General features: G+C 42.8%; 1 pseudogene; it reads right to left on the reverse strand.

Annotated features, from left to right (window-relative positions):
- Positions 1-9,938: 9,938 nt before the first annotated feature.
- On the reverse strand, positions 9,939-11,356 carry LOC123836150 (keratin, type II cytoskeletal 7-like; annotated as a pseudogene).
- Positions 11,357-15,236: the final 3,880 nt, after the last annotated feature.

A 15,236-nucleotide genomic window follows, 5' to 3' on the forward strand; every position in this document is an offset into this window, starting at 1 on the left:
ATCATATTCCATAAAGAGAAATCTTTGCTTTATTCTCTTCATAACCCTTACCTCTTCCTAAAAAGTCTGTGTATTTCTTTACTTTCTGTCTCTCTGCATCAGACTGAAAATCGAGATGACAGGGCCCATCTGCCTTGCTCACTATTATCTCCCCTCCCAAGGAAAAAGCAAACATGGCCACAAAGAACCTCTGTTGCCAGAGGTCTGACAAATCCTCCAAAAGACTGACCCAGGCACATATTCCTCAAATTAGCCTGAGACAGTAACAGCACATCTATTCTTCGACATATCACTCTTGAAACCATTTTCAAGATCTGGCTCCCCTTCAGATATACCTTACATCTTCCTCTTCCATCCAGTACATGCTGGGGAATGGCTCTTCTTTATTTGGAAAATTGCTGCTTATCTTTTAATAACCTGCTCAAATGTTACCTGCTCTATGAATCTTTCCCTTCATCCCTAGGCAGGGCCCCATACCCTCTTCTACTTGTCTCTGCTATGGAGACCCTTACTATATTGTACTGAAATACTTTGGTTATTTTTCTGGTCTTCTCACCGGAATGTTTATGTTCATAACTATATCTCCAGTACCAAGCACAGTGCCTGGAACATATTAAAAGACCTATAAATGTTGACAACACCCTAGAGCATCAGAGCAGATTAGTGCTCTCTGGTCAGACTTCTTTCAATTACCTGTTACTGAGTCTCAAATTGCCCAGAAACTAAGTAAAAACTCACTTAAAATATTAAAAATTAAAACATCCTCTTAGTCTTAGGATATTTTAATTCATTCAATTTTCACTGGGGCCCAACAATCTGCATTTTGAACAAATATCCCTGGTGATTCTGGGGCAAATTTTAAGAAACACTATTCTTGATCATTTTAAACTTCCAGCCCTCTCCTCATCCACTCCAGTCTTGGCTGGGCCCCTCTCTAGTTAATCAGCCTCTATAAAACAAGGCAGACATCCTACACAGTTCTGCTTTGCTGCTTCGGCATTTTGATGCAGATTGCCACTTTCTTAGTTGGATTTCCACAGACTTGAGGCCTCGATTGTTCTGTTGAACTCTACTTTAGAATTTTATGTGATTTTATGTCCTGCAAAAACTCATACTCATTTTGACTTCTAGGTCCCATACTTCACGGTTTCTAATCCCAACTCCAAATCAGCTATCTGAGATTCCCAGCTCTATCCTCACCCACATAATTTTCCATAATAAAACCAATGGACCTCCTAGACCTTGAAGGCCACTCTCTCCCCAGGGTTCCCAAAGGTCTCTACCTAAGTTTTTCCTCACATGCACAGTTTTCCTAAAAGGCTATGATAGGAAGCAAGATGAATGCAAGCTTTGAAGAAAACGTCACTTCTTTTTCAGTTATAAAACTGACTTTTTTGTTTCACTTGATGCTGGTTTAAGGGGCTGAAATACCTGAATTCTCAACTTCATTAACCACTATCCCATTAAGTGTCATGTCAAATGAAGAGCAATCTCAAGGCTCTTCTGCTTCCTGGGCTGTGGCACATTTTATCTTCAATCCCCCTTGATGAACCCAACTAAATTTGTTTTCTTATCTGGTTCCCCCAGGAACATGAGTGAATTAAATCTGGCCTGTCTATCCAATGTCAAGATGACCCCAGCATAACAGCACTCCTAAGAATTATTTTCAGGCCGCAGTATCAGTAAGTGATGGGATCTGATCTACATTATCATGTCCAAGCTGTAGAACATTAAAGAAACCTTGCTTATTATCATATGATATTATAAGAGTTTCCAACTTGCAAAAAAAACTGGATTGTTCCCAGGAGTAACAAACTCAAATGTCCACAGGAGCCAGGAGGATAATATAAATGTGTGAATCTAGTATATGTAAGAAAATAAGGTTTGGTGGGTATTGTGGGAAAATGAGGTAGATTTTGCCAAAAGGTATTCAAATTGAAAAATAAAATTGCTAAAAGTTCCTAAAAAATAAAATCTGCTGACCTGCCACCCTGCCACATTCATCTATATTCTAAAAAGATATATTTGATCCACATTTGATGGCTTTTTTTTTAACTAGATATTTTAGTTAGGTTCTAGGTAAAGCTACTGTAACAAAGAAACCTGAAACTTTAGTGGGTCAAATAACACAGAAGTTTATTTCTCTAAGAGACCAGAAGTAGGTGGACAGTCCGGGCCTATGGGCAGCTCTGCTCCATGAGTACTCTCAGGTATCCAACGTGGGAGAGCAGTTCAGCCATCCTACACACATGCTTCCATCTGTGTGTCAAAGTGTCTGTTTCAGCTGCCACCACTTCCCAAGATGCAAGAGAAAGAGGGGAAGCAGATTCATTTTAAGAACATGTCCCAAAAGTTGTACACATCATTTCCACTCAATTACACCGTCTCTCCTGGGGATCCCATGAGCACTGCTAAAACCCATGGAGGGAGTTGTAATACTAAAAGAGGGAAGAGGCTAAGAGGTACTGGGAGGCAGTAACAGTTTCTGTCATGCTAGGTTTTCAGGTAAACCCAAGTAAGTTTCCATAAGCCTAAATTGTTCCCCACTCTTTAAAAATTGTGTTTATTGGTAAATCAATTCTGAACCAATCAGCTCTTAATATTTGGCATTTAACTCTGAAAAGAACTACTCACAAATTCACATGAGTAGTACAGTTGTTGAAAAGCAAGAATAACGTAGAGAAGACTGGATAGTAATGAGCCTTAAGAGCCTCATTTAATAGGTACAATGAAAGCAATCAACTACATTTATTACTAGAACATTACATACTATGACAACAGCAAAGGGGGGGGGGAGGTAAGGACTAGTCCAATTCAGGGTAAATGCAAAGGGCAAAATGTCTTATTCTTTATTGTTTAAGCATCTACTTATTGTTGGTATTATTAACCCATCTTATTCCAAAAAGAAACGATGGAAATGCAATAAGTATACATAAATAGAGAAGGTTAAAAAAAAATTAGACCTAAGTAAGAAGCTTTTAAAAACAAACAAAGGTGTGGGTATAAAATGGGTCTAAGAAGGAGCTGACGCTGCTTTGATAGTGAGCTTTAGCAGGTGGCAGCTTAGGTCACCAAAAAGACTGATTGTCTGGTTAAAAAATTCACAGCATTCCTAAGGTTCATTCCATTCAGTTTCTATTCCCTTGACTTAGTTCTCTGCATGTGCCTTGCATTTTCATGGTACAAGACCATCCATGCTGTTGCCTCTGTCTGCATACCATCTGCTCCACCTTCTCCTTACCACAGTCTCCCCTGTCCCAGGCCAGGCAGTCCCTGCCTTTAGAGGCCTTCCCAGATTTTCCAGCAGAGTTAGTCATTCTCTTTCTTATTCCCACAGTCATACTTACATTATAGCAGTCATAATCTAAACTTATGCTGAATTCCATTTATTTTGTGTTTATATCACCTTCAACAAGGTGTATATTCATTAAAGGCAAGGCCTATGGTTTCTTTACTCATCTCAATTTTTCCCTCTTCCTAGGATAATACCCCACACACATGGCAGGTGCTCAATCAATGTTGCTGAATCTATAAGTAAAAGTTTGCATTTCTAGCTGCCCACTCTACTGAAAAATGCTCCTCATTGCCCTTCTTCCCTACCATCCCTTGAGCTCCCCATATTGCATAAGGATGTTCACTGCAGCATTACATGTAACTATGAAAAGTTAATGACCACCTTATTTCTCTATCAGTGAGTAGATACAGACATAAACTATTTAATTCCTATACTAGAATACTATATAGCAATTAAAATAAATAAAGCACATTTATTTGTCAATAAGATCTCAAAAAAGCATTAAATGAAAAAAATGAAGTTCATGAACAATATGATATCATTTATATAACTTAGGTGGATTATCTTTTCACTAAAAAGCCAGGTAAGGTTTTTTTAAAGAAAAATAGATTTTAAAAAATAATATGGGCTCTTCTCTCAATTCCACTTTCACTCTAGCTTCTGTGCTGTCTTTATTTTTTTTTTAAGATTTTATTTTTAAGTAATCTCTATACCCAATGTGGGGTTTGAACTTATAACTCCGAGATTGAGAGTCACATGCACTACTGACTGAGCCAGCCAGCCGTCCCTATGCTGTCTTTATATGGCTTATTCTGGTACAAAGCTCAGGAACTGGGAACAAAATTCCATAAGCAGGGAAAACAAGAGCCCAGAAGGCTCTGTCCCACACAGTTCCCAAGTTTCTATCACATGGGGAAGTTCAAACCCTACATCTAGACACCCCTGAAGAATCTCTAAGTAATTCTTTGACCACATGTTAGTGACGAAAAAAAAAGAAAAACTGAGAAGGATGCTGATAGACTTTAGCTCCAAGAAACTACTATGAGTACTCAGAGAAAATGGAATTTTAATGAATGGATTTAAAACCCTTGGCAGTTAACTACAGATTCATCCAATGGTGAGTGGAAAAGAATCCACATTGCAGAAAGGAAGACTAGAAAATCTCTACTCCTAAGAGAGAGGGCTCAATGCTTCCTCCCCTTTATGGGAGAACATTAAACTCAATCCACTTTACCCAATTTCCAGAGTCTAGGGGAAGATTATGTTGGGAAGAATATTAAATGGGGAATCAGGAGATCTGGGCTTCTGACTATTCTCCATTTGCCTCCACCCCCAGATCTGTTCTCTGCCCTACTCCGATTTCTGAGAGGCTGGGCTCTCTGGACTATTTCATCCAGGCATCTAGTTGGGTTTGCCCAATGGGAGGCACTGACAGGGGATGGGAGTAAGAGAAAACAGAGAGGTTGGGGAATTTCCCCCTCCTTTCCTCCCTGCATTGGTGCCACAGTTCTGGCAGTGGCTGTGTCCCTGCACAACCAAAGGTCAGGTAACATCTCCCCCAGGCTCCTACTCCCAGAGGACTACTTCAAGGCCTGGGGGAGACAATGGCTTCCTGCTGTCACTAGTTTCTAGATGCCTCCCATGTGGGTTTCCTTAACTTTGCACACACCTCTATAAGACGTGATCTCATCAAAGTCCCTTCAGTTGAATCATCAGATACTAGGACACTGATGGGGATCTCAGTTCAAGATCAGCTCTGCCCCTAACAAGTTGAAAGAGCCTGAACAAATCACTTCTCCATGGGCCTCGGCACACCATTAAGTGAGGGAAGGACAGATGACACTGAAAGTCTCATCCACCTTGAAGATTCTGCACTCAACTTGAGTCTGAGACAGGACAGAGTCCTATCTCAAGTGATTTTTGCAGCATATTTGTTTAAAGATGCTCCTTTTAAGGGAAAGCTACAGATGTTTACCTTCCCATTTTTATTACTTCTGAAGGAAATGTTTCAACAGAATGAGTTGAGTCAACAGCTGGTTGGGTCAAACATTTTAATTTCATTTCCCTCCCCTGCTCTGAGCCTTCGAAGAGAGATGCAGAGTGCTCAGCACTGCTTAAACAATACTCACTGAGCCTCACAGTCCAGGGAGAGGCCAACATATCTCTGCCAGGGACAGCTCATAGCACCAGAGCCACCAACAAGCTTTTGGAGGTCCTGAGCCAATTCCAAGTCCTTCTCCTTTCCTGACTCTCTTTGCTCTCCAGTTCTTTTTCCTTCTTTCCCAAACTCACCTCCTGCTTCCTCTTTCATTTATTTATTGCCTCCTGTCTTTTGTGGCCATTTCTCAAGACTACTAGAGGGACAAGAAATACAGAGGTCTTGGTCCTGCAGCTTCAGTGGTTTATTCAAAGAGCCTACTGGCAAAATGGCTGATCGGCAGGTAGCTTCTGAGCCTAATGCCAAGAAGGCTCTGCCACTGCAGGCTATCAGTACCTCTACTGGAATAAGACACCTCACAAAGCTATCCACCTGGAATGGATGAGCAGCTGGCATAAAGGACATTTGGGGTGCTTCCAGCTAGGCACAAAGCAGAGATTGCCTGCCAGAACTGCTGATATGATCCAAATGTTTGCTTAACTTCTATTTGAGCACTCATTCCAGGGCTGGCCGAAAACTCAATTTCAGTCTGTTTTGGCATCCTTCATCTCTGTGTCCAGAGAGAAGGCTGTTTCTGGGGCACCAAGACTTTAGGGGACCTTCTGGTCATCAAGTCATACTTCACAGCATGGCGTCTTCAGACCTGAGTGAGCCTTCTTGCTTCTTCTGTAGGCTGCTCCTGAGACCTTGGATCTCTTGATAGGTCTCCCTGGATAAACCACATAGGCATCCCTTCTCGGCACACTTCCAAGAAGAGATGGCCAGGTCTCTCCTTCAGGATCCATAGACTCCTCTACTCTCATCCACTGTAAACAGGAATGGCAGTCTTCAAAAGGGAGGAAATCCTTCTCCCTCCATGTTTCTTATCAAGATACATTATCCATGCCCTGAATCTTCTCCTCTCTTTGGGGCTTAGGCTTTTTTTTTTTTTTTTAAGATTTTATTTATTTATTTATTTGACAGAGAAAGAGACAGAGTACAAGCAGGGGTATCGGGAGAAGGAGAAGCAGGCTCCCTGCCAAAGGCTCAATCCCAGGACCCCAGGATCATGACCTGAGCCAAAGGCAGAGGCTTAACTGTACTTAACCAACTTAACCTAGGGGGCTTAGGATTTTTTTTTTTTTAAGATTTTATTTATTTATTTGAGATAGAGAGAATGAGAGAGAGCACAGGAGAGGGGTTAGGGTCAGAGGGAGAAGCAGACTCCCTGCTGAGCAGGGAGCCCGACGCGGGACTCGATCCAGGGACTCCAGGATCATGATCTGAGCCAAAGGCAGTCGCTTAACCAACTGAGCCACCCAGGTGCCCGGGGGCTTAGGATTTTAAAAGTAAAAGCCAGGATTTCTGCTTTCTGCCCTGCCACCTGCTTCCCCTGAATTGAATGAGCACAGGACTAGCCCCTTGCTTGAATAGGGGAAGGTATGAGGAAAGGGCAGAGAGAGAAATAAGAAAATAGATTAATCACTCAAAACTTCAGAGAAACACCACTCATCTTTCACAGCTGACTTATACTTTCTTCAGTTCATATTTTAGCTGATCTCAACCTCCCAACCTCACCTCCACCACTACATAGCTTTAGCAATGGGTGTGAACATTTTCTTTACACAGACAACAACACAGGGACACATGTTTATTGAGCTTTGTGAGCATTTTCACCATGCACCCCATTCCCAATTGGCAATCCACTGAGCCACAGACACCACTGTGGTCTCTCTCAAAGCCTCCTAGTCCTCTCCTAAACTGGTGCTGAGGAAATAATCCAGATAGCCTGGGGCTGCCACTGGAGGGCAGACAGGCAAGGAGTCCTAAACAGAGCTCAGATCAAGAGCACAGGCTTTTCTGCAGCCAGGTTTTGAGTCCAAACTCCCACTCTGCCAACTATGAACAGTGTGATTTTAGGCCTCAGTTCCCTCTAATGTAAACTGTCTATAACAATAGTACTTACTTGATAGGACTGCTGCCATGAAACATGAGAATGTACACAAAGCACCATCCTTAGCATTTGAGGGCTCAATAGGTGATCCCTGCCTTCATTATTAAGACTATCTAGTACATGTGCCCCAAACTCTTCTGGGGCTCTTCTGACCCCTTCCTGTCCATAGGGATCTAAAAAGACAGATTGGCTATGAAAAAGATGAAGCAGGCAACATGGTGCCCATGATGCAATCCCAGGAACCAGGAGCCCCAGACTTGGTCTCCCAATGACATGTTGGGTGACAGTTCACTAGGCATTGCTTTGGATGATACTGATGCATGGACAGCTTCACCAGCATGATAGAAGCACTCTTAATCCCAATGTAGAGTATTGCAGAAGGCTCTTAGAAAACATGATGCCTAAGATCAATCTGGAAAAATGAGTTGAAAGTTGCCAGGTGGAATGGAGGGATGAGAATGAGGAAGATTCAAAACAGTTACATTAGAGCATGCAAAGTAGAAAGTGAAAATGGAGAAGTGAGCAGAAGTCAGGTCATAAAGAGCCTTATAGATTATACTGAGAACTTTAGAGTTTATTCTGAAGCTGCTAAGAAGTCACCAAAGGATGTTAAGAAGTAAAATAGTTGGGTTTTTATTTTAAAAATGAATGCTGGGGGCGCCTGGGTGGCTCAGTCGTTAAGCGTCTGCCTTCAGCTCAGGTCATCCCCGGATCAGGTCCCACATCAGGCTCCCTGCTCAGCGGGAGGCCTGCTTCTCCCTGTCCCACTCCCCCTGCTGTGTTCCTGCTCTCGCTGTCTCTGTCAAATAAATAAAATCTTTAAAAAATAAAAATAAAATAAATAAATAAATAAAAATAAAAATGAATGCTGGTATTAGTGTGGGAAATGAGTAAGAAGCAGAAAGACTGGTAATAGGAAAACAGATAGGAGGCAATTGCAATAATCCAGGTGAGAGACGATGATTCTTCAAACTAAGTCAGTGGTGATGGCAAAGAGAGATGCACAATAATAATTTTAATAGATAATATTTCAGTGTTTCCTATGTGCCAGGCACTGTTCTAAGACCTGTGTATGGGTTAAGTCATTTAAAGCTCACAAAAGCTCTTTGTGTCAGGTACCTTTTTTATTCCTAATCTTCAGATGAGGAAAATGAGTCAGGGTCCCACAGACAGCAAATCTGCAGAGCCAAGGAGTCTAATTTGGACAGTCTCACTCCAAAGTTCTAATCATTGCCCTGTACTCCTAGGAAATTTTTGGAAGGAACTACCAAATTGGTTGTGGGGCTTTGTTAGAGGGAGAAATCAAGAATTACCTTTAGACTTGGATAACTGCATTGATAATGTTGTAAAATGAATTCAGAGAATGATGGACTTGTTTTGGAGAAGCTGACTTTCAGGCACCCACTGAACATCTAAGGAGAGATGTCGAATAGGCACTTGGCACATTGGCAACTGAAGGGAGACTGTTTTATTCACATTTAAGTTCTCAGCACCCGGACTGTTAGCAGGGGCTTAAAAAGTGTGCATTCAATGACTGGAAATTTGGAAGTCATCAACAGTCATCTACTGTAAGAGTAGATGTGATCACCCAAGGAAAGAATATAATGTAAGAGGACAAATGGATAAATGATAGATTCTGAGAAAGAACCAACATACATATAAGGAGTGGACAGAGGAAGATCAGCCACAAGGGTAATCATTCAACACATTTTAAATTCTCCGTCTATATAATATGGAAAGCAATACTTCTTCCCTTGTTATGACATAGTGGTGAGGAAGGGAGAGTGACAGGATTAGGAAACAGAGAACTATCAACAATGATCAAAATTATCAACACTTAGTTATAATATGCATCTAATCTGTTATACGAAAATGCCCAGCAAGACTTCTTTCTAAATAAGGATGACTTGGACAGTGAAGAACATGGATAAGAGGAGAAGGATATAATCTTACGGGCCAATATAAACCCATACCAGGCTCTGCCTATCAGACAAGGCATGACTTCAATCCCACCCCTGTCAGACTTTTCCTGCCCACTTTACTCACTGATGGGCCTTGTACAGACACAGCATCCCTGCAAATGTACCTAGCAGGGTTCATTTCAAAGAAAGCAGGACTACTTCAAATCCATATTTACCTGTGAAAATCCCAAAACAATGATTACTGGGATACCAGAATTTAGGGGGAAATGAGGATTATAGAAATACTTTTTAAAAAGGAGGGTCTGTATTATTTTTATAATGTTTACTATTCATTCACTGATAAAAAGGTGAAATAGTACTGAATTTCTCCTATAGACACATATTTAGCGGTGTTCCCACCAATACATACATCCCTGGACATTTGATTTTATTATTCCTAAGCAGGTAATGTCTCTTACCATCATTTGTTTTTTGTTTTTGTTTTGAGGTTTTGCTTTATTTCCAGAAAGGCTGATTTATTGGAAGCTCTTCTGACATCATTTTTCAGACTGCCTGGCAGTCTTGGGACCAGGGATAGGAGTCCTCCTGTGACTGTGGAGGACAGGGGTACGGGTCTCTGCACACTAGGGCTCATTTTCCTATGCTCCTGTGGATGGCAGCTGAGGTCCTGATGGAATAGGACTTGATGGCCCCAGGCATTCCGCCACTCAAGAAGCTCAAGGCACTGCTGTTCATGGCTCCTCTGAAGACCAGCCTGGCCAGCATCCTACCACCTCCACCAGTGGAGTTCAGCACAGAGATGTTCACAGTTCCCACACCATCTCCCGCCAACTGCGCTCCTCACCCTCCAGCCGCTTGGGGTAGGTGGGGATCTCAATGTCGAGGGCCATCTTGACATCCATAAGCTCCTGGTACTCGCACAGCTGCCATGCCATGTCCTGCTTGGCTTGCCACAGGGCGGCCTCCAGCTCCTCCTACTTGGCACGTGCATCCTTAAGTGCCAGCTTCCCATGTTCTTCAGCCTCAGCAATGGCAGCCTCCAACTGAGCACACTGGTTCTTGCTGCTGTCAGTCTCAGCCTGAAGCCTCTGAATGACATAGTTCATCTCTGCAATCTCAGTGGGGCACTCCAGGGGTCATCTTCATGCTTCCCAGCCTGGACCTGAGGGTCTCAAACTTGATCTGGTACCAGGCCTGAGTCTCAGCTTGGCTGTATTTGGCCATCTCTTGGTCTGGCCCCTGACCTCAACGATGATGCCATCCAGGTCCAGGGAGTGGCTGTTGTCCATGGACAGCACCATGGACATGTCCGAGATCTGGGACTGAAGCTCTGCCAACTCCGTCTCATAGAAGGTCTTGAAGAAGTTGATCTCATTAATCAGGTCATCTACATTGGCCTCCAAATTCACCTTGTTCATGCAGGCATGCAGGCAGCATCTGTGTCCTTTTTTAGCACCAGAAACTCATCCTCAGCAGCCAGCGGATGATTAATTTCATCTTGGTACTTGTTCTTGAAGTCTTCCACAACGGCCTGCATATTCTGCATCTCCACCACCAGGCAGGCCCCATCTAGCTGCAGCGACTCAAACTGCCTCTACAGGCCAGCAATGTGGGCCTCAAAGATGCCTGGAGGGTGGGAGGTCAGCTCCTCTTGGCTGACTTCTGCTCCTACAGCAGGGCCCACTTGGTCTCCAGCAATTTGTTCTGCTGCTTTAGAAACTGCACCTTATCGATGAAGGAGGGAGTTGGTGTTGAGGGTCTTGATCTGCTCGTGCTCCTCCTCGTGCATCTGCTGGATGGAGGGTTCAATATCCACCTGCAGTGAAGCCAGCAGGTTCTGATTGATGGTGACCTCGTGGATGCTAGCACCCACTGGGCCTGCGTAGCAGAAGCACAGGACCACGGCGTGGCCAGGAAGCACCCAGGCTATAGAGGCTACTGCTGCTGAAGCCACCAGGTTGTACAGAGCTCAGGCACACCTGGGTGCCCCACCCTGGAAAGGCAGTGGAGCACGAACTAAAGGCCTAGGATCTTAAGTGGATGGACATACTGGCTAGACCGGGCTGGACTGAGCAGGTGCAAGGGAGCTGAATCCCCTTACCATCATTTGTAATAGGTTAGTCTGATACAGAGTTGCCAGATATACTAAATAAAATACAAGACACCCAGTTAAATTTGGAAATTAAGATATATAATAAATAATTTCTAGTACAAGTATGTCCCAAACATTACATGGCTTGAAATATACCTATAACTAGACATCTTGTATTTTATTTGAATCTAGTCTAATAGCAATGATCTGTTCTTTTTGTAGGATTCATAACATTAATCTGTCTTGGAGATCTGAAGGCCTCTGGTGCTGCACATAGGACAGTTCTATCTTTGCTGGTTAGGGACCAGCTCTGGTCAGGTGGGTAGAAGCTAGGTGGCTGGTTTACATATAAGATGTAGCCTGGCTCCCTGGTCCTCCATGCTCACTTTTCTTCTGAGCTCCCAAACCTACCAGGCAAGCCCAAAACTCCAGCAAAGAAATACCTTGGCCAACTTGAACATGAATCTGAGGGCAATAATAACACCTTTTTTACATTTTTATTTCATGCTGAACTCCCCTCTTCTAATTTTAGCTTTATTTGCCTTTATTTTCTCTTTAGCTTCAATGCTGTCTTTGAGAATTCCCTGAACTGGTGAAAAGCTTTCTAACTGTGGACCCAGCAGGGTGGCCACTATCAAACTAAAGGAGAAGCCGGTCCTGTTCTCAGTCCACAGACAGACAAAACTCTGCTTCTCACTACACCCAGAGGAAGCAAGGGGACCATCTTTCAAACCATTGTAATCATCCATGCATGAACTGTATATTGTTCTAAGACATTTGCAGAAGTATCCATGTGTCTGTTCACCCCTTCTCGAGTTCTGCCAACAATTACTACTGATCACCTTATCTTACTAACAAGGCAAAACCAAGCCCCACATCATGGAAAGGTACTGGTGCTGGAACCATGTCTCAGAGTCCCACTTAGTGACAAGCAAAGACATAGTAATTATGGTTGTTTTTTAAACACTTAAGGCTTACAGCACCAGACTATGCATCTTCACTAAACATAAAAAACCTGGTGTTCGCCCCCTGTGTTGGGTGGCATTATCACGGTGCTCTTTAGTTCTTATTGCTTTTTATAGAGAAAATTTTAAAATACTCTTTTTTTCCCTTCCATTCTCTACACTTCATATGGTTCCTTCCATTCCTTGTCCTTTGATTCTACCATATCTGTAAAGCCATATCACATTCTTACAACTTTCTAGGATGGTCTCAAGGACTCAGTTCTCAATGGCTAGTAAAACAATTCATTCTTACACCTGTTGACCATGTATCAACATTAAATCTATGCTAGGTGTTTCATATCATATCAGCATTTTATAATGCATATAGGACAGAAAAATCCTATGTGCAAGGTACTGAACAAAGACAGTTAACACTTTACAGAACAAAATTAAAAATACATTATGGTACTAAAAATAAAAAAGGCAATAAATGCTCATGGAAGTTTAAGCTCAGTTTTACAAGCTCAGATAACCACTAAGATGATAACCTTGATACAGATGAAAGAGGGAAATGTGTTTTCTCTTCTCCCTGGAGAGGAAAATGCATTATCTTCTCTTCGCAACTTTCAGGCACCTGACAGCTGAATTTGGCCTTGGGCCAGTGAGTGACTCACTTACTCAGTTACTGCCACAGTAATGAAAGGGTCTTTTGCTCCATCAGTTGCAGGTTTTTGCAAGACGTTAGACAGAAGCAGTTTAGAAATATCAGTAGACACCATCCTTCTCGGTAAGGCAGCCCAGTAAGGTCCTGGGACTCTGTGGTGGATCACACTTGGTCACTTCAGAGAGTCATTCGAAGAAGCAGTGTAGAGAGCTCCAGGCTCCAACACTCCCAAGCCAGGCTGAGAAGAGCTGCCCAGAGAATGGCTTTGGCTCCACTGGAACATTCATCCAGGTAGGAGGGGATGTAGAGAGACAGCACAGGGGAGCTCCATGGCATAAATCTCCATTTCAGCAAAAACTTTAATTAATTATGCAGTTTCAGTTAAATCATTTAGCCTTTCTGAGCCTCCCTTCTCCCCCCTCAGTGGTAACAAAGATTCTGAACTACCACCTCTCAGTTGATCTCAGGCATAAGTAACATAATCAAAAGATGTTCAGGAAAACATAAAATGAGAGCATGAAACTATTCAGCCTTCATTTTCCCTGCCATTATGTCCCTAAGACCGCATCAAATCCAAAGCAGACACTTGCTCCAGAAGACTTTTCTCCCCACAAAATTTCTGGGAACAGATTAACGCCAGGTGAAAGAGGAGGTGAAGCATTTAGGATATATGTTGATATGATACATAGATACGGGCTTTTTCTTTTGCCTTCCTTTTATCTTTTTATTTTGGTTTCTTACTGATATGACCTTAAACTAGGTGATTTTTTTTCACCTCCCTTGGTCTCTATTTCAATATTTGTAATATAAGGAATCTCCATTTGAATGCCCGATGGGCCTCTCAAGGTTAACTCTCCTGAACCAAGTTCTCCAAACTAGCCACTACCAAAGGCATCCGTAACTCCATGCTGTCATGGCTCATCCACTTGGGGTCACCCTTGACTCTGCTCTCTTATACTACACATCCAATTCATTAACAAATCCTATTGGCTCTACCTCTAAAACATCCACAATCCAACCATGCCTCCCACACTCACAGACCTTCCTGAGCTAAGTTGCTATCACCTCTCCCTGAAGAACTGAATCATCTCTAATTGCTCTTTCTGTTTCCCCCTTGCTTGTCCCCCTTCCCCAGTCCAGTAGCCAGAAGGATTTTCCTAAATCCTGTGTATCTCTGCCTGAAGATCCTGAAGGCAAAGTATGAGACAAAGGCTTCTGTGTACATAAAGTATGAGACAAAGTCTTCTTTGTCCCAGCCTGCAGGTGGAAGGAACAGGCATTAAAATACAAAAGGAGGTAGAGTCAATAAAAGAAAAGTATAACTCGGGCGCCTGGGTGGCTCAGTTGGTTAAGCGACTGCCTTCGGCTCAGGTCATGATCCTGGAGTCCCTGGATCGAGTGCCGCATCGGGCTCCCTGCTCAGCAGGGAGTCTGCTTCTCCCTCTCCCACTCCCCGTTTGTGTTCCCTCTCTCGCTGTGTCTTTCTCTGTCAAATAAATAAATCTTAAAAAAAAAAAAAAAGAATTAAAAAAAAAAAAAGAAAAGTATAACTCAATCAGCTGATGCTTTGTCCCAAGAGGAACTTGTAAGGGGCATCATGAATACCTCTCAGAGCCATGTGCCTGGGAGAAGGGAAGGAGCATTGGCTTCTGTCTCCCAGTGATCAAGGGTGCTCCAAGGATCTGTTGTCTACCCACCCGCCCCCACAATGGTATACGTGTGAGTCTGAGGGGATGTCCCATACAATAGGTGTAGAGGAGCCCAGGGAGGACACTAAGTATGTGGCACAAACTCACAGTAGGGCACTTGTAAAGTTCAAGGTGGAAATGATTGCTACCTTTATGGCTAGAATACGGGCAAGACTGAGCCCGAAAAGATCATTTCATATTGCTATGCTGTTCACAACCACCCAATAGCTTCCCATCTTCTCCAGGATAAATCCAAAGTCTTCACCATTACCCATACCAGTTTCCTCACTGTGCCTTGAAGACCTATATACATGTGCCATTTCAAGGTCTTTGATCTTACACCTCCTTCTTGTCCCCACTTGAAACATGCTGCTCAAATACCACCTCATCAGTGAGGGTTTCCCTGATATGATCTTGCATAGAAAGTCCTAAGGAATCCACTCAAAAACTATTTTATAAGTTAGGGTAGTAGACCAATATTCAAAAATCAATTGTACTTCTTTACATTAGCAATGAACAATTCAAAAATTAAGAAAACAA

The sequence above is a fragment of the Mirounga angustirostris genome, unplaced genomic scaffold (genome assembly GCF_029215605.1).
Source record: "Mirounga angustirostris isolate CCGP_5_RB_7025 unplaced genomic scaffold, mMirAng1.0.hap1 SCAF_12, whole genome shotgun sequence".
Classification (NCBI taxonomy): domain Eukaryota; kingdom Metazoa; phylum Chordata; class Mammalia; order Carnivora; family Phocidae; genus Mirounga; species Mirounga angustirostris.